Here is a 19,582-nt window from a genome sequence, read left to right on the forward strand (position 1 = left end):
ACACCCTGAAGTGACTTCAATTACTAGAACAGTATTGGCTTTTTAAAAAAAAAAAAATGTAATTGTGTTTAGCCAGAATGTGGCTTTTACAGGGTATGGATGAGCTGGTTCAAGAACGTTTTTTCAATTTGGATTTTGGTAATTCCGGGTTTGAAGTTCAGAATTTTGAAGACTTTTACTACATCAGCACGGCGACATTCACAGTAGGTTAATTATTCACAGTAGGTTAATTTTCTCGAAGGCAGTGTTTAAAATCTTTGCCCCTGAAATTGTCCATCTGGTGTTTTCTCCAGAGATAAGCCAGGCCCACCAAGCTTCTTCCCGTAGGTCGTTGGCAGCAAACAAAGGGAGAAGGTAGGTACTCCTAACTCCACACAAAGCAGGGCAGTGCGTCAACAAGTCTCTTATCGATTCGAGTTGGTGCGCCTCTGGACATAGTCTTCATTCATTGGAATTAGACCGAGTTATTCTTTCCAAAATTTCCCTGAGTAAGGAGGAGATTGAGTCGCGCTCTCATGAATGTACCACATAGCTTTTTGACTGGGAATTTAATAATACATTCCTGCAAGATTTTTCTTTTTCTTTGTGTGGGAGGTAGATGGAATAGAGACTTACTGTTTGGTGCTTTGACCCGAGTTATTATCCAGTCATGGTCTTCTAACATTTGTTGAACTCTCACCGCGTTTGAAATCAGAAGCTCCTCTGAACATGCAATCGTCTCCAGGAGAGATTTTTTTTTCTCCTTCACCCAGATTTGCAGCATACAGAACGATCCTTTTGCAATTTCTTCAGCGAACAACATGTACACTTGGGGGCTTTCCGGCATCAATGTTTTCCTGCAGAGTTGCATACCAGCTTGTTCCATAAAGTCTTGGGTATGGCTGGACTCATTGCTGGGATCACTTTAGACTTGTAAAATTATATTGCAGGCTCCAATGAAAATCTGCCAAATCTTCTGTCAATTGGTCGAGTTTGAGTTGATAAATTGCGAACCTTGTCCCAGAGGACTTCCTGCGTCGACTTTCAAACAGTCAATCGTGACACCCAGATGAACAAGTTACTTTCTTACCTGGTAACATTCTTTCGACGGGATGTTCCTCCGAAGTATTCCTTATCTTTGATATACGTTTCCAGCTTGCTGGCCTCGGAATTTTTTTCTCTGTAGAGGGCGCTGCGCGTCGACGTCCGCGAGTCGATGTCCCTCGACGGCCACCTTATCAGCGCCGACGTCACCATGTCCATAAATAGACATGGTGACATCTATTTGCTGCGTCCGTTGCTCAGTTCCGTTTTGTAGTATTAGAAAGACATGCCTGAATTGGTTAGTAACCTTGAAGGAGCAAAAGCTGCAACCACAAGGGAAGTTATCACAGGCGGGGATGGATGGGAGGGGCGATAAGGAATACGTCGAAGGAGCATCCCGTCGAAAGAACGTTACCAGGTAATAAAGTAACTTGTTCTTCGAAGGGATTGTGTCCTCCGACGTATTTCTTATCTTTGATAGACTCCCATAGCAGTGGTATGTAATTGGAGGAGGGAGTGATAGCGTTATATATCCCTTTAGGGATGGACCGAGTGTAACACTGCTTTGCCAAATCTGGTCTCTTGAGCAGTGGAGGAATCCAGATTGTAAAATTGTGAATGTATGTGCGGACGACCATGTGGCAGCCGCACAGATGTCCTGGACCGGTACCCCTCTCTGGAGAGCCGAAGAAGCTGCAATACCCCTGGTTGAATGAGCCCTGAGGGTTTGGGGTGACTCTTTCCCTGCTAGTCTATAACATTCCAGGCTGGCCAAGATTATCCACCTGGAGATGGTTTGTTTTGTTATGGGTAGTCCCAACTTGTGACCCAAGTATCCTACAAACAGCTGGTCTGCTTGCCTGATTCTAGCCATTCTGCTGATGTAAAAGCTGAGAGCTCACCTAGGGTCCAGCCTGTGTAGCCTTTCCTCCTCTTTCCCCGGATGGGGAGGAGGGTAGAATGAAGGCAAGGTAATTTTCTGAGTAATATGGAATTCAGAAACTACCTTTGGGAGAAAATAAGCTTCACCTGGAGGACAACCTTGTCCTTGTGGAAGATTGTATGTGGGGGTTTACAGGAGAGAGCTTGTAGCTCACTCACCCTCCTAGCCGATGTTAGTGCTACAAGTAGGACAGTTTTAAGTGTGAGAAATCTTAATACGCAAGAGTGAAGTGGCTCGAATGGAGTGCCCATTAAGAAGTTTAAGACTAAATTTAAGTCCCATAATGGAACCTGGAATGGTTTTGGAGGGTAAACATTAGTCAGACCCTTGAGAAATTGTACCACTAGAGGAATTTTGAAATACGATGGTTCCTCCGCAGTGCGCTTGAAGATAGAAAGCGTTGCGAGATAGCCTTTTACAGTGCCAACTTGAAGGCCTGAGTTTGCCAAGTAGAGTAGAAACGATAGCACCGTTGGTGTATCACATGATAAAGGGTTGATATTCCCTTCCCTACACCAGCTGCAAAACATGTTCCAACGGCAGCGGTATAAAGACTTTGTTGCTGGTCTTCTGGCCGAAAGCAACACCTCCATGACGTCATCAGGGAGATCCCAATCCTTGTACCTCAACCTTTCAGAAGCCAAGCGTGAAGGTTGAGGGTTCCGATGTCTGGATGGAGAACCTGACCTCCCTTCTGCGAGAGAAGATTCTCTTTGTGGAAGACGGATTGGAGGACAGATGGACATATTTAGAAGGTCCGGGTACCACGTTCTCCTGGCCCAGTCCGGGGCAATTAGGATCATGGTTTTCCGGAATCTTCTCAACCTCCTGATCATTTAAGGAATAACAGGGACTGGAGGAAACTCGTAGTGGAGTGGAAACTCCCAGTCCACTACGAACGCGTCTCCCAGAGCTCCTCTCGGGGGAAATTCCCTTGAACAGAACAGATCGCACTTCCTCTTGGTGCTTGTGGCGAACAGATCCACCTGAGGTGTTCCCCAAAGGGCAAAGATCTCTTGAAGGACTTCCTGAGCTAGCTCCCATTCGTGGGAGACTGCTCTGCCTGCTCAGAGCATCCGCAGTCAAATTCTTCTCTCCGGCTAGATGGACTGCCGATAGAGCGATTCCTTCCCGAATTGCCCAAAACCAGAGCTGCATTGCCTCTCTGCACAGTGGTAGTGATCCTACGCCTCCTCTTTTGTTGAGGTAATGCATGGCCACCGTGTTGTCCGTCATTATCAGGACATTTCTCCCCTGTACTGATGGCAGGAAAGCTTTCAGCGCTAGTCTGATCGCTCTCAGCTCTAATAGGTTGATATGTAGTCTGGACTCCGATGGAGACCAACGACCGCTGATGGTCAAGTCGTTGGCATGGGCTCCCCACCCTGTGAGCGAGGCGTCTGTGACTAAGGTCATCTCCGGCCATGGTTGCCAAAACAGTTCTCCTTTCAAGATGTTCTCTGAATAGGCCCACCACTGAAGGTCGTGGGCTACCTTGTCCAGAATTCGGAGGAGGTCTGACATTCTCCCTGAGAATTGTGACCACTGACTTCTCAGTGCCCACTGAAGAGATCTCATTCTCAGGCGAGCCTCTGGCACAAGGAAGATGCAGGATGCCATGAGGCCCAACAACCTCAAAAAGTCGAAGGCTGGGAGTCGTTGGGCATTTTGAATCTTGGTGACCATCTGTAGAATATCTTGAGCCCTCACCTCTGGTGGCGAGGCTTTTCCCAGGGAAGTGTCCAGGACCGCTCCAATGAACTGGAGTCTGAGATGGTATCATCTGTGACTTCTTTAAATTGAGAGAGAAGCCCAGTCTGTGAAGGAAGAGGCAGACATAATCTAGCTGGGTCCGGGCCTGTTCCGGAGATACGGCCCTGATCAGCCAATCGTCCAGGTAGGGATAGACGTGGATCCCTTCCCTCCTTAGACTCGACGCCACTACCGACATCAGCTTGGTGAAGACCCTCGGGCGGAGGTCAGCCCAAATGGCAGAACTCGAAATTGATAATGAGAGTTGCCAATTGCGAACCTCAGGTATTTCCTGTGCTTGAGATGTATTGGCACATGGAAATAAGCATCCTGAAGGTCCAGAGATACCAGCCAGTCCTGGAGCTGGAGGGCCTGAAGGATCTGAGAGAGAGTTACCATCTTGAACTTGTCCTTCCTGAGGAACTTGTTCAATTCTTCCAAGTCCAAGAAAGGTCTCAGTCCTCCGTCCTTCGGTATGAGAAAGTAGGGCGGAGTACCAGCCCTTGTTCCTGTCCGCTACAGGTACCGGTTCTATGGCACCTTTCTCTAGCAGGTCCATAATTTCCTGCAAGAGGAGCGGATCTGGAACTTTTCGGGAGCTGTTCCCCAGTGGATGACGGAGGGATGTGTAGAAAGGGTAGGCAGTAACCTTGGGCAACTGTCTCCAACGCCCAAGCATCTGACGTTATAGCCTGCCATTCGGTCAGATGGTGAGTTAACCTGCCCCCTACAGGTGTCTTGAGTGCAAAGGCCTCACAGTGGTTTGGGGGCGGCTGATGCAGATGCCGAGGGTACCTTTGACCCGTCCATTTCCGAATGCGGAATAATAGCGAAAGGACTTTCCTCTCCCAGAGGTTCCTGAGGGGCCAAAAGGAGTTTGGCGGATAGCAGCTCCTAAGGATTTTGCTGCTGCTTTAGAAGTCTAACTTTTCCAGACTGTCATCAGCCTTTTTTCCGAATAACGAAGAGGCATCAAAGGGCATTTTCAAAAGTCTGGCCTGTACATCTGGAGCAAAGCCAGTCTTTCGCAACCACACATGCCTGCGGATTGTTGTACTAGCCGCCATGGCCCTGCTGATACTGTCAGCGGAATCGATGCCAGTTTGAAGAGACTCGCACATGGCATCTTTGCCATCTTGAATGATGTTAAGTAAGGCTTCCTTCTCCTCTCCATCGGGTATGCAGTCAGCCGCTGATGAAGCACACTCCCATAATGTGTGACTGAACCTGGCGAGCGTACAGGTGGCGTTTATGGACTTCAACGCCATACTACAGGCAGAGAAGACTTTCTTTGCCATAGAGTCGTACCTCTTGTCATCCCTGTCCTGTGGGACAGTAGGGTAAGCAGTCCTACTGCTGGATGAAGTTGCTGCTTGAACCACCAGGCTCTCTAGGGTCGAGTGTTTTGACAGGTATTCAGGGTCAGCAGCTGCAACCCTATACTTTGTCGACAGTCTTTTATTGACTGCTGGGATGACTTCGGGAGTCTCCCAATTGGATGCAATTTTTCTTTGTAGGGCTGCATGGAAGGGGACCACCGGGTCCTCCTGTGGGCCTTTGTCCAATATATCCGTTAGATCATCCTGTTGGAAAATAGGTGAAGGCGCAGACCAACCCATAAACTCAATTATTCTTGCCATCAGGGTTCTATATGGTGTTTCGGCATGTTCCCCGGGGTCTGGCTTTACAAATTCCACTTCTGGGGAAGTGTCAAGTCCACTGGCCTCATGAAGTGAGTCCTGTAGTTCCTTCAGCCTCCTTTCTTCAGAGGTGAAATCCTCTGCAGCAGGCAGTGAGGATCTCTAAACCAAAAGTTTCTTGGTCAGAGTCTTCTCTTTCTTCATAAATTGGAGAAAGACCAGGGTATTCTGATCTCTGAAATGGAGTAAGCCCATCTCTAGGGCTGAAGGAGCCAAACTCGTCGTTATTGGACGAGAAAATGTCCAAGTCGTCGGCGCCGATGTAACCGGCCTCGAAGGCGCCGAAAAAACTGGAAGGGGCCTCGAAGAATTCGAGAGGATCGGGATCCTACTCGAGGGCATCGACGACGGTCTTGGCGTCGTGCCGGAGGCCCTTGAAAACCCTGTTGGCTCTGGAGCCTTGGTCCTCTCTTTCATCGGTGTCGAGTCGACCGATGCATCGAGGAACCCTTCGACAACGGCGTCTATGGTGCTGACCCGTGCGTCGAGGGAACCCTCGACTACGGCGAGGGAACCCTCGACGACGGCATCGAAGACGGTGCCTTCTTACCCGATGGCTCATGGCGCTCTCGGGTGGAATGTTTCGCTGGGTTCTGCAACTCGAGGCGTTTTGATTTTTTGGGTTTGTCACCCGGGGCATCACCCTCAGCTGTCTTCGAGGGGGTCGAGGCCGCGTTCTCGAAGATGCTTAACATTTTCTTTCTGAATGCCTCCCACTCAGTTTGAGAACTATGCTTGGTGGGACAGGAAACTCTTTCTGGGGACACCGAAGATGAGGAATGGGACCTTCGACGTCTCTTTTTTGAGTGTCTAGATCTCGACGAATGGTGGGAGCAGTTTCGAGATCTAGAATGGGAGTGTTTGACGGCGAAGAGACCGAATGCCTCGACCCGGCCGACGAAACCTTCAAGGAGGTTTTGGCTGACTTACCTCTCTCGAGCTTCCCCTTTCGCTCCTTCAGGGCTTTCGCCGTCATGGACATGCAGTCCTCACACTCCGAACAATGGTGCTCGGACCCCAAGCACCATAAACAAACCCTGTGTGGATCCGTTATTGACATTTTTTTACCGCAGTCTCGACATTTCTTGAAGCCAGATCGCGGCGTCGTCGGTTCTGATGAAGACGCCATCGAGAACGATAAGGAATATTCGTCGAAATAGATTTAGATAAACCTGACTGAACTGAGCAACGACATTCCGAGGCCCTACGAAGCACAGAAAAACGGAACTGAGCAATGGACGCAGCGCGTGTCTATTTATGGACATGGTGATGTCGGCGCCGATACGGTGGCCGTCGAAGGACATCGACTCGGCGGACGTCAACGCGCAGCGCCCTCTACAGAGAAAATTTCCGAGGCCAGCAAGCTGGAAACATATAAAGATAAGGAATACGTCGGAGGACACAATCCCTTCAAAATTTAAAGTGGGAAACTTGTTCTATTTTGGAGCCTTCTAGGAACCAACTAGGCTTCGAAATTTTATTTGCGGCTTTCTCCAGGACCAGAATTTTGGTTTTATCTTTGTTGATTTCCAGATTATTCAGTTTGATGAAGAGGACTAAGTCATTTAACTGTCTCTGAAGACCTACTGGGGCTTGGTCCAGCAAAATAAGGTTGTCGGCATGTAACAGACGTGGGACTTCGGAGCTCCCGAGTTTGGGCGGAAAGGCTCGAACAGCTGAAGTGGACTCTTAGTAGTCGCCCAGAAACACAATTAATGCTGGAGCCAGCGGACAGCCCTGCTTCACACCTCGGTTTGACTGGATTTCTGCTGAGAGAGTCCTTTGGCGGTTGAGCCGGACTCTCATGCTTGTGCCCGAGTGGAGGGCGATGAGGGTCCAAGATTGATGTTGGACAGTTCCAACCACAAAGTTTCTTCCATAGTAATTCCCGGTCGACCCTATCAAATACATTTATATATCACTTTTGCACTTGGTAAAATTCTGAGGCATTGGAAAAGGTTCGGGAAGTAAAAAAGGTTAACGGGTTCTACAAGCATGTGAGCACTTTTCAATCTCCCAATGAAGTCAAGATAAAAACCTCTCTCAGCAATACTTAGTTAAACTAATGTACCAACTATGAGGGACAGTTGGAATCAAAGCCAATGGGTCAGAAAAGTCTGCAGGGAGCTAGGACAGCCAATGTCTATGGAGTGAAGGCACTTCTTAGATTGCACAAAGTCTTTCACAAAGTTTAGAGAGTTTGTAGAAAATCATTGGTGGGCCACAAGCTGTTAGGCTTGCGAGGGGCAGAGTCGAGATCAGCTCTGCAAAGAGTAGCTACTGCAAGTCTCAAGTGAGATGATGCAAGCTACAGACACAGAACCCCTTAGTCAGCACAGTACCTTAGATTAGAAGAGGAGGATCCAGCTGGCTTCTGTTGTGGTTGCAGATCTTGGGTTCCTGGGCCTCAGTCGTGGGGACAAGAGGGAGGACGTCTGGAGGACTCCAGCACTGCAGTTCGAAGGTCGGTGGCAGCTACGGGCTCTTTTCAGATCAGCGGCACTTTGCGGTTTCAGCTACCAGCAAATAGCACCACCACAGATCTTGGACACTTGAAGGGTTTCCCTTGACTCCTCAAGTCAAGCACTCTGGTGAAGTGACTCGAGCTTGGGTTGTCCTGCTTCGAGAGGGTCCTCTGGATCTTCCTGGAGCTTCAGTCCGGTTTGAAGACTATGCACTCTACCATGGATTTCTCGATCCGTGGCACTCTGTTCCAGCAGCAGCAAGGAAGTACAGCCAGATGGATAAGGTCCTCCAGAAAAGTTAGTTTTGGGGTTAGTTGGTCCCACTGACCCAAGGAACGAAGTCGTCCGTTTCGGGCTTCGCTAGTTGATTTGGAATTGGAGCTTCGCTTCAACACAGTAGCAGGGCTTCACCGGGCAGTTACACAGTCCAGGAGGATGCAGCAAGCTTCTCTTCACAATTCCTTAGTCTGATGTTTCGTCCAGTGGTCGACTCTGCCTACAGTTCCAGAAACCTCGCCTTTTAGAGGTTTCTCCCATTCACTCACTTTTAACACAATGGTCATCCATGTGTGCTATACCGCAGCAGAGAATTCAGTCGGCAGTAAAAATGCACAATGGTAGGAAAATTAAACCACTGCCACCAGCCATTAAAGTAGTGAGGGTAGCACAAAAAATGTTACACGAGTAACAAGGGACAGGGGCTATTAAGTAACCTCCCAGCACTACTCCTAAAATGGGGTGTGCAGGACCTACATAGGAAAAACAAATACTTTTTTTATTTAATTTTTTTATTTGTGTTTAACTGTTTTACCAGTATTTACAATCGCGATCACTGGCTTTCGATTTGTCCTGTCCATCAAATAAACCCACCAGTAATCTTCATCCAGCATGCAAAAGTGTGAGTGTAAATATTCTAGATAGATTTTCCTGTTGGAGGCTAGTGCTGGGCATTTAAGGATAATATGTTTCAGGCTTTCAGTTGAGGATCTGGAGAAAAGCGACAAGAATTTGAATCTGTTTTTTCCCAGATTCCCAAGATATCATTTGTTTTTAGGCTGTTTAGCCTTGCTCTCAGGAAGATTGAACAGATTTTCTTGTTTGGGAACTTTAATAAATAATTGATGAGCTTGTTCCGTTTTTGGGCATGTAGTGGCAAGTGCGCAATGCACTTGTAGCTAAAGGCCTTGTCCTGCGTGCCACACCAATCTGTTTCTTTAAATTTTCTGGCAGTTTTGGTTGCATGTGTCAAAAGTTCCTCTTCCGAACATCCCATTTCTTCCAAGAGAACCAGATTTTTGTTGGTCCAGTTTTGCAGCATTTTATTGGGTCTTTTCGCCATTTCCTCGTGAATAAGAACAGATTTTTTCTTTGGAGGATTGTATTTTCCTGTATAGCATCAGGCCGTTGACATCAACAGTTCCTTTAATAGATGTGAGACTTCGCTCTCTTCTAATCATAGCCAGTGGAGTAGATGGACGAAGACTTAATTTCCTCCACAGAGAGTCTTCCAGCTTATTCCAGATATTATCAGGAATCATCGGCATAGCTTTCACTCCGTAGGTAAGTGCTGGGACCACTTTCGCTTTGTAGAATGCGACTGCCGCTTTAAGCATCATTGATTCTCGTGCTTTGTTACTAAAAGTGACTCAAATATCTAAATGTGTCGACTTTCTAGCTGCTGTTTTGCTAGGAACCACGCACCGTGCTCTTTTCGTCTCGTGGGTTTGTCTAGACACATTACTTTGGTCTTTCTCGTATTATTCTCTAGGTCGTTCTTAAGGTATTCTTGCATATTATCTAGTTTTCTCTGTAGCTCAATCTTGGTTTGATCGATTAGGATGATGTCATCCACATATAGCAACCTGCTAACTTTTTCGGTGCCCAGAGTAGGCAGAAAAGCTTTCACGCCCTTTTCTGTGTGTTGATAGTCTCCTGTATAAGCGTTGTACAGCGCCGGAGATGGAGGGAATCCTTGCTCGACTCCACGATAGGTGTTGATATTTGTTGAGTAGCCCTGCACCGTTAAGACAAACTCTCATTGAAGTCTGCGAGTATAGTTCTTTGATCGGTGCCAACAAGGATTTTGGGCAATTCCAGTTGAGAATGTCTCCATTGACTGTCAAATGCTTTTGACAGATCGTTAAAAGCCAAATATAAATTATATGAACCTTCCAATACTTTTGCCTTAAAAATGCTGAGTATGAATATGTTGGCTGTTTCAAGGTTTTTTGTGAAACCTGTTTGAAAGGGATCTGATCCTTCGGATGATGAAACCCATGCTTTGAGGTTGTCCAAAAGGAGAGATCCAAAGAGTTTCCCCAATACTTCAAGCAGTGCGATAGGACGATAGTTGTTTGGGTCGCCTCTGTCCCCTGATTTATATATCGGCACCACATAAGTAGAGTACATTTCACCTTACTACTCTTGGTAATAGTAGTTCACCCAAAAGAAGGTATGTAAACCTTGTGAGTAATCCAAAGGACTTCTCGGGGACACTGCACTGAAGGTGCTAGGTGTCACAATACAAAAGTTAGATGCCTATGGAGTTTGCCAGACTCCAAAAACAAAGCAAGAGTGCAAATCAGATCAAAAATACATGACGGTGAGAAAGGTCTCACTCCAGAATAAAAATTAAAAGTCATAAGGTCCAGCAAAAGAGTTGGGGGTCTCCAAGGTTGAAGGGAATTAGCACAGTAATTAGAATTCTCCCGCACGCTCCAAATGACCAATTTGCTTACCCATGGTAAAGTTCTTTCGACTGGATGTTCCTCCCACGTATTCCTCATTTTATGATATTCCTATATCCAGCTTCAGATACTTCAGAAATGTTTTCCAGCAGAGGGCGCTGGGAGTCTATGTCGGTTGACTATGTCCCTCGAAGGCCAATGTCTCGATGTCAATGGTATAAAGCTTGTGCAGCGACTGTTGGCATCAGTTCCGTTTTTAAAGCATGTATAGGATAAGCTACACCCAACAGCTACTTCTGGAAGAGCAAAGAGTGCAATCACATGGAAAATTCTACTGTGGGGCAGGTTGTGGAGGACGGAGAGGAATATGTAGGAGGAACATCCAGTCGAAAGAAGGTTACCATGGGTAAATAACTTAATCTTCGAATGGGTTGTGTCCTCCCATGTATTCCTCATTTTACGATAAAATCCCAAAGTAGTGCAAGTATTCCTGGAGAAGGGAGTCAGAATGTTCATACTCATATTAATGTAGGAGTTCCTTTATAGGTCTGGGGGCACAGACTGTAGCACTGCCTTTCCAAATAAACTTTCCCGGATTGAAGAGTCCAGATTATAGTATTTGGTAAAGGTGTGTATGGACGCCCATGCGGCTGCCACAAAAATATCCCTAACTGGGGCACCCCTATGTAATGCAGAGTAGGTAGCCATGCTCCTGGTTTAATGAGCTCCAAGACCCTCCAGGGGATCCTTTCCTGCTACTCTGCAGCATTCAGTTATTCCCAAGATAATCCATTTTGACAAGGTTTGTTTCGAAATAGCCATACCCAACTTGTGGCCAGTGTAACTGTTGGTGAGGATTCTCATTTCTGTGCTAATTCCCTTCAACCTAGAGGCCCCCAGCTCTTTTGCTGGAGTATAGTACTTTCCATTTTTATCCTGAGAGACCTTTTTCTCACTCAAGTATTTTTTATCTGATTTGGACATTGTCACATTTGGTTTTGGAGTCCGACAAAATCCATAGGCATCTACCTTTTACATTGTGACACATACCTTCAGTGAAGTGTTAGAGACGTCCTTTGGATTTCTCCTAAGGATTAAATACCATCTCTTGGGTAAACTACTGTTCCCAAGAGTAGTAAAGTCAAATTGAGTTTACTTACCCGTTTTTCCTATGTAGGTCCAGTACAACCCATCTTATGTGAAAGTACGGGGGGGGGTTAGCCCCTTTCCCTACTTGCTCATGTAAAAATGTCTGTTACCCTCACTACTTTTAATGGATGGTGGCAGTGGTTTAATTTTCCTACCATTGTGCGTTCTTACCACAGGCTGTATCCTCAGATGCAGTATTGCACCCATGGGCGATTGTTAGGCAAAGCATGTATGCAGTACCCTCTGGGAACGCTACAAACAACTCTGACTACAGGTATAGGAACCCAACCTTTGGTAGAAGCTTGTACTACACAGTTTTGGTAGCGTGTTGAGCAGCCAGGCTCATCTCAAGAGAGGTCAATGTGAGCAGTAGTGAAGTTGAACAATTTACTTTACCTGGTAACGTTTCTTCGATGGGATGTTCCTCTGACGTATTCCACATCTGACAGTAATGTCCACAGCTGAGCTGCTTCGGAATTTTTTTTAGCGGTGTCCTGCGTTGTCGATACGCTGTCCCGAGGGCCTCCGACGAGAGCAGACGTCACTGGACGTTATATGTAGAACGCATGACGCCCGTAGCCTCAGGTGTAGTTTTTTTCCCCAGAACGTGTGGCACCAATCTTCTGCTAGTAGGACTACAGAAAACCTTGCGGAAACGTAAGCTGCAATCGCATAAGAAATTCCTGTAGAGGGGCAGGCTGGGAGGGTTCGATGTGGAATAAGTCAGAGGAACATCCCATTGAAAGAATGTTACCAGGTAAGAAAGTAACTTGTTCTTCGAGTGGATTGTGTCCTCCGATGTATTCCACATCTCTGACAGACTCCCAAAGCAGTACCAACATATGGAGGTGGGAAAAGAATTTACAATTTTAGAATGCCCAATCAAAATTGCAGAATAGAGGACCACCTTACCAAAGACCAAATCTTGCCCATGGATAGAGTCCAGGGAATAATTCTTTCAGATGCAGCGAGTGCCTCCCTTGATGGTCTTGTGAACTAAGCCCTCATAAGTTTTGAGGCGGCTGGAGCAGTGGCCGATTGCAAAGCAGCCGCTGCCTGCGCGTTTCTAGTAACTCTTCCCCGTCCACCACGGGGAAATCTTTTCTGACCTCTTTGATTGGACAGTCCTCTCGCCCTTCCAACTGAAGAGTAGAAGCGAAAGGACCTACCACTCCAAGGTGTGCTGGTTTTATGTCTAACAGCAGCACCAAGGGACTTTGCTGCCGCTTTAGAGGTCTGCAATTCCGCCAGGCTTTCATCAGCCCTGCTACCGAATACATGTGTGCCATCAAAGGGCATTTTCAGCTATCTGGATTAGACATCTGTAGGAAAACCAGGCAAATCTGCACATAACTGTACTAGCCGCTATGTACCTGCTGATGTTGTAAGCAGTGTCGAGACCTGTCTGGAGGGATTCGCACATTGCATCTTTCCCATTTTTGACTAGATTTAAAATCTAGTCTCTTTCCTCCCCTTCGGGGATATGATAAGCCGCCATTGCTACACATTCCCAAATAGTGAGAGAGAATCTGGCAAACGTGCAAGTAGCATTTGCTGACTTTAGAGCCATATGTCCCGCAGAGAAAACTTTCTTGGCCCAAGCGGCGCAACGGGCCCAAGCGACACGACACTGGTCATCTGTCTGAGAAATAGTCGGCTATGCGTTCTGTTTAGAGGTTGATGTGGCAGCTTGTACCACTAAACTTTCAGGAGTGGGATGCTTTGACAAGTAACTGGGGTCACTACTGGACACCCTGTATTTTGATGTAAATTTTGTATTCACTCCGGTAAACAATTCTGGTGTCTCCCAATTTGTACACTCCTTTTCAATGGCACACGAAAAGGAAGACTAGGATCCTCCTGGGGTCCATTGTTTAGGATGTCAGTCAGATCATCCTGTATATTGGTCTTTTCCACCCCATATACTCTACCAACCTGGACATTAAATGTCTATAAGACGCTTCAACATGCTCAGTAGGGTCAGTAGGGTCTGGTCTCCAAAACTAATTCTGGGGACGTATCTAGGCAGGGACACCTGTAAGTTTTGTATCTATCATTCCTCTGAGATCAAAGGCTCAGGGAACACAGATGTTCCATACTGAACACGTAGATGTTGTGAATAATCCAAAGAATGTTCTGCTTCCTCAAATCGAAGAAAATGACTCCAAGAAGTCCTTTCTTGGTAATTGGTGATCCTCGATGGCAGCGCCAAAATCTTCATTACAGTCGGTGCCAAGGACCAGTCATGGTCCGATGAGTCGTTCGGCACTGATGGGGGTTGGGGGAAGTGGGGGGGGGGGGGGGGGGGGGGGGGGGGCGGTCGATGACTTCTTACTCGAGGAAGGTTTATATCGACACAAGGAGATTTCTTTGCCTTCTGAGCCAGAAGGTGCATGTTTTTTTCCCCCCTGGGCATGGCTTTGATAAGTTCAAGGAGGTCAAGGTCGCATTCTCGAAAACTTGCATCATTTTTATTCTGACCTGCTCCCGCTCAGCAGGAGAGGCTAATTTTGTCGGTCATTTGACCAGTTCTGGGGAGGAACTCTAAGGCTGCGACCTATGGTGCCTTTTCCTCAAACAACGTTAAGATGACTAGTGGTGAGAACCACTGTGATCTCGATCTGTCTTTTTACAATGAGGAGAAACATTTCTCGACTCGTCTGAAGACACTTTTTTCCACAGAGTCGAAGGGGATTTTGACCTACTGCCACTAATTTTCCTCTTCGCTCTTTCAGAGCTTATGCCTTCAACGATGGGCAGGCCTTACACTTCAAGGTAGGGTAAGCGGCATCAGGCACCAGAGACACCCGATGGGGGTCCCTAAGCGACATATTTGCCCCACAATCTTGGCACTTCTTAAACCCTTATCTGAGTCGACGACACAGATACCACCATTTTCAAGAATTATACTCGAAGATTCTCATAAGGGAACCAAAGCGTATTGTATCTGAAGCAAGATCTTTCGTAGAACAACGGTACAGAAGCCAACTGTCGCTGTAAGTGCTTTATACCATCGGTGACGTGTACATCGAGACTGAGGCCTCAGTGACATCGATTCGACAGACAAGCAGCGCCCTCTGCAGGAAAAAATGTACAAAGCAGCTGGATATGGAAATATATGAGGACTGCAATGGAGGACACAATCCATTCGAAGTAAAACATATATACAGTCACCGTTATTGCAATGCGTGTAGTTCACCATATACCTGAAAAAAAGAGGCAAGTTGTTAGTCCATTTTATTAACAGTCCTCAGGATTAAAATCCCTAACTATAGATGTCCAGCCCCAAGTTGAATGGGGCTGTGACCCAAAAGTTCACAATTAAACTTTGAAAGTTGTGACACATTTAGGAAACATTCCTGTGGGTGTTCTAGATGTTGTTCCAATGGATTTACAAGTTAGTAAATGACTTTCCTAGACTCTAGAGCAGCTTTTTCAACAAGCATTTAAAAAGCAATGGAATGGAACAATAAATCAAATTTCATCATAAACTTTATAATGGAGGAGATGGGGGAAACCAGTAAGTATCTGACTGCTTGCCACCCTTACTCAGATTTTCCCAAAGGACTTGGCAGGTCGAACGGGGGGTGCTGGAGGTAGGTTTTCTCACCGTTGTATCTAGTAGAAGATGACCAGGAGCTGTGGGTGCAAGCAAGCTGCCAGTCAGGTCCAGAAGCTGAGTGCAACCCGTTCCAGTGAAGAAATGCTGCAGGTACTGATGCAGGAAACGACCAGACAGACAGGGGAAGCCTTCCACAACAGGACGAGTCAATGCTGAGACGCTGAAGATTTGCAGGAAGGAGATTTGTAGGACTAGCTCGAGACCACCAAAGTTCTGGGCCAAAATGCAGAACAGCAAAGCTTTTAGCATGGTAGCCCAAAACGGAGCTGGTCAGTCCACCGGCTGGTCTAGAGACAATCAAAGGTTCCAGCCTGCAGGATTGTGAGAAGGCATTGAGACTGGTTGGTCCCACCAGTCCAAAAGGTGGAAGCACCAGCAAGGGTCTTCTGAGATCAGGTAGTCCAGCAGGGCTGCACCAGGACTACAGCAAGAATGGTCTCCAGGCCTCTTCAGGATTCATCCTTGGGTCTTCGTCATCTGCACAGCTACACACTATACTTGGCTCATCTTCTGATCGATTGGAAGGGCTACACGACTGCTTTTTGTTTTCTAAATTCAGTTGAGTGATCAAATAGCCATCCAATGGCAAGGCCCTGAACCACTTACACCAGCAGTAGTAGTCCAGTGAAAGACCACTGTGGAGCTGACTCATGCATGCATACTAGACATGATGTTACCAGGTTGTGGATTGGCACAGTCAATCCCAGCCCATTTCCTGAGCCGATACACACATCATGCAATAGCCCCCTAAAACAGTAGCATTGCCAGCTGAAGACATGGCCAAAAAAAGGAAATTCCTGATCTGAGAAGGCAGGAATAAGAACAAGGAGCAAAAATGCCCACAGAACAAGCAAACAATCTTGTGGCACGGCCATTTTAGGACACTAACCACAGTTCGTAGCCAAAAGCGGAAAAGTGATTGACCAAACTAAAATTATAGCAAAAATGGTAAAAATGTAACTGCTTTGGTGTAATTCTAGGGGGATGCAAAAGTACCCCCATTACACTGTCTTGAAAAATGCAATGCGTTATATGTAAATGTATGTGCCCAGATACTTCAGGGTTAGGTGCGCTTTATAAATATACTAAGTTACCCAGAGAAGTCAAAAGACAAAAGGGAAACTGTTTCCCAATACTGAGTCTGAAGGACTAGTCCGTTTCCCCATAACAAATGAGCAAAAGGCTTCACTTCTCTGTAAAAAGTCAGGACAAGTTGTAAAACAAAAGCAAAAAGTGTTGTCTAAAAGAAAAATCTTTCCAAACACCCACTTCTCCACCCCTCCCTCCCCAGCTCAGCCTGTGAGAGGAAACATGTACCAAATGAGAAGGCCAAATTAACAAACCTTCTAAAATATCTGTTCGGCAGGTACCCTGTGGGAGACTGCACCAGCCTTGTCCTCCTGGCAATAGTTAACCCAACCTTTGGTATAAGCATGTACTACACAAGTTGGTAGAGTAACTGAGCAGCCAGGCTCATCTCAAGAGGGATCAATGTGAATTGTAGGGTTGTAAACCAGTTTCACAGTGACAATCCAAATAAACTCTTAAACTCAAGGTTTCTTGATTAAACAATTATTTAATAGTCGGTTTGGATAAGCCTGCCCCTGCCAGTGAATCCCGCCAAAGACAAAACGAACAAAGGGACCAAACCTGGTTTGGCGAACAGAGTAAATCTCAAAAAGGACCTCTCCAAAAACGAAATGGCAAAAAGAGACAACCAGGGCCATTTTGACAAAATGGGCACCCATGGGTACTTTACTGCAGCCGCAATTGCAGCCCGCGGTAGAAACAGACAATGGTAGGAAAAAGTAAACCACTGCCACCAGCCATTAATTGTAGAAAGGCTAACAAAAATATTACATGAGAAACTAGACAAAGGGGATATTAAGCAACTGTTAGGCAGTGTGTATGCAGTACCCTTTGGGACCACTACACTACTAGGACCACAGGTGTAAGCAAACCAACCTTTGGTATAAGTCTATACTACACAGTTTTGGTAGCAGAGCTGAGCAACCAGGCTTATCTCAAGAGGGGAATGTGAGCAGTAATGATGTTACACAGAGGTCTACAATCACAAGTATTCAAACAAATTCTTACACTCGAGGTTTCTTTGATAAATACGTATTAATTTATCTGTCCGTCATAAAACATTCGTAAGAAGGAGGCAATTATATAACACACAAATATACTTCAATACTATTTCAGAATACTTTTCAAGAGGAGTAAAAGGCAAAGTTTCTTAGAACGTGAAAGGTTACAATTACTCTTAGACAGTGTAGATATTTTGAGTTCACCAGAAGAGTCAATTCGAATAGGCTAGGCCAAAGTCAATGGGCTAAAGTCTTGGATACGACAAAGCGGTTCTGGTATTTCAACAGAAAAGTCTCTGCACAAGTTCTTAGAAGTAGTTTGTAAAAAGAAGAATCATATGTTTGGTCATAAACTGATTAGGCCTGCGAGATGCGAAAGTTCCAAGCACTTTCACTGCAAGAGGCAAGTACTCTGTCTGATTTTACAGTACCTCACAATGAAGAAAAAGATGCAGCTGATTACTTCTGTTCCTGCAGATCTCGCTGTTCCTGTGCCTCAATCGTGGGGATAAGAGGGAGGACATCGGGGGACTCCTGCACTGCCCTGGGACTGGTCAAAAGTGGCAACTGGCAAACTTCGATTCCGGTAGCTGTAAGTAAAGCACACAAACTGGTGTCCCTCTCCCTGGTTATTCGGTTTCCTGCAGAACTCTGAGGAAAATACAACGAGCTCTGAGATTGGTGTCCAGGTGTCTTACTGGCGAGTTGATGGGTCCCACTAACTCAAAAGGAGAAGTCGTCCTTGCAGGGCTTCTGTCGAGATGAACTTAGTGATTCGGACCTGCAGCAGGGCTTCACCGGGCAAACCAACGTAGGAGTTGCAGCAGCTGTCCTCTTCCAGCTTGTCTTCTATTCTTTCGTTCCAGTTGTCGAATGCCTTCTAAGCCAAGAGACTCTCCTTTTATTCAGTTCTCTCCCATTCATTCCAGCCTAGCTGCCCCTCAGTCAGCCAATTACCACAGAGTGCATTTGGGTCTCCTAGCAGACTAAGCACACAGAGTTTCGGGCACCTCCCTCACGTCCTGCTCACCCCACACACTCTGGCGCCAGAGGGGGTCTTCATTCTTGAAGCCTGCCAAAGGCGATGGAACAAAGGGACCAAACTAGGTTTGACGAGCAGAGAAACTCTAGAAGGACCTTTCCAAAAAGAAATAGCGAAAAAGACCAGGACCTGTTTTTACAGAGGGGTCTCAGACGCCATCTTGAAAAACATGGCTCCCGCGATTTAACGTTACCGGAGCTACGAATAGTTCGCAGACGGGAATAATCATGGTGGTCTGTTGTAAAACCACTGCCACCAGCCATTCTGAGAGGAAAGGGTAGCATTTGACTGCTACATGCGTATCTAGACACAGGGGATACTAAGTAACCCCTCCAGCACTCTATTGTAAGATAGGGTGTGCTGGGTCTAGGAATTTCAAAGACAAAGTCAATCTCACTTTACTTACTCTGGGAAACAGTTTATCGCAGAGAGGGTATTTAAAACCTTGGGAAAGCCTGAAAGGCTTCCATGTGCCACTGCAGTGAGGGTTCTGTGTGACAAATGAAGATGATGCCTATGGAGTCGTTTACACTCCATAACCAAAGAAAACACAAGAGTAAACCCCACATCAAAATACATGAGTGGGAAAAAGGCACTCACCTCAGGTAAAAAAAAAAAATAAAGTCCTCAAAATCCAGCAAAGTTGTTGGGTGTCTCTAAGGTGAAGGGAAACAGCACATTCTTGAGAATTCGCCCCAACAGTAACCCCTCCAGCACCCTATTGTAAGGTAGTGTGTGCTGGATCTAGACAGTTACAAAATGTAACTAAAGTCAATTTCACTTTACTGCTCTTGGAAACAGTTTGACCAAGCGAAGGTATTTCAACCTTTAGGAAGTCCAAGTTACTTCCCTGTGCCTCTGCACTGAAGGGGTGGTGTGTCACAATATAAAGATGCCGCCTATGGAGTTTGTCAGACTCCAAAGTCAAAAAGAAAGAGTCCAAAGTCAAAAAGAAAGAGTCCAAAGTCAAAAAGAAAGAGTCCAAAGTCAAAAAGAAAGAGTCCAAAGTCAAAAAGAAAGAGTCCAAAGTCAAAAAGAAAGAGTCCAAAGTCAAAAAGAAAGAGTCCAAAGTCAAAAAGAAAGAGTCCAAATCACAGAAAAATACATGA

The 19,582-nt window shown here is 46.2% G+C and overlaps 1 protein-coding gene across 4 annotated transcripts in view; it reads right to left on the reverse strand.

The window, feature by feature from the left end:
• Window positions 1–19,582, reverse strand: part of PHRF1 (PHD and ring finger domains 1) — a 1,334,933-nt gene that overhangs the window by 631,704 nt on the left and 683,647 nt on the right. The gene's annotated exons all lie outside the window — the stretch shown is intronic.

The sequence above is a fragment of the Ambystoma mexicanum genome, chromosome 11 (genome assembly GCF_040938575.1).
Source record: "Ambystoma mexicanum isolate Mex_15411 chromosome 11, UKY_AmexF1_1, whole genome shotgun sequence".
Taxonomy (NCBI): Eukaryota; Metazoa; Chordata; class Amphibia; order Caudata; family Ambystomatidae; genus Ambystoma; species Ambystoma mexicanum.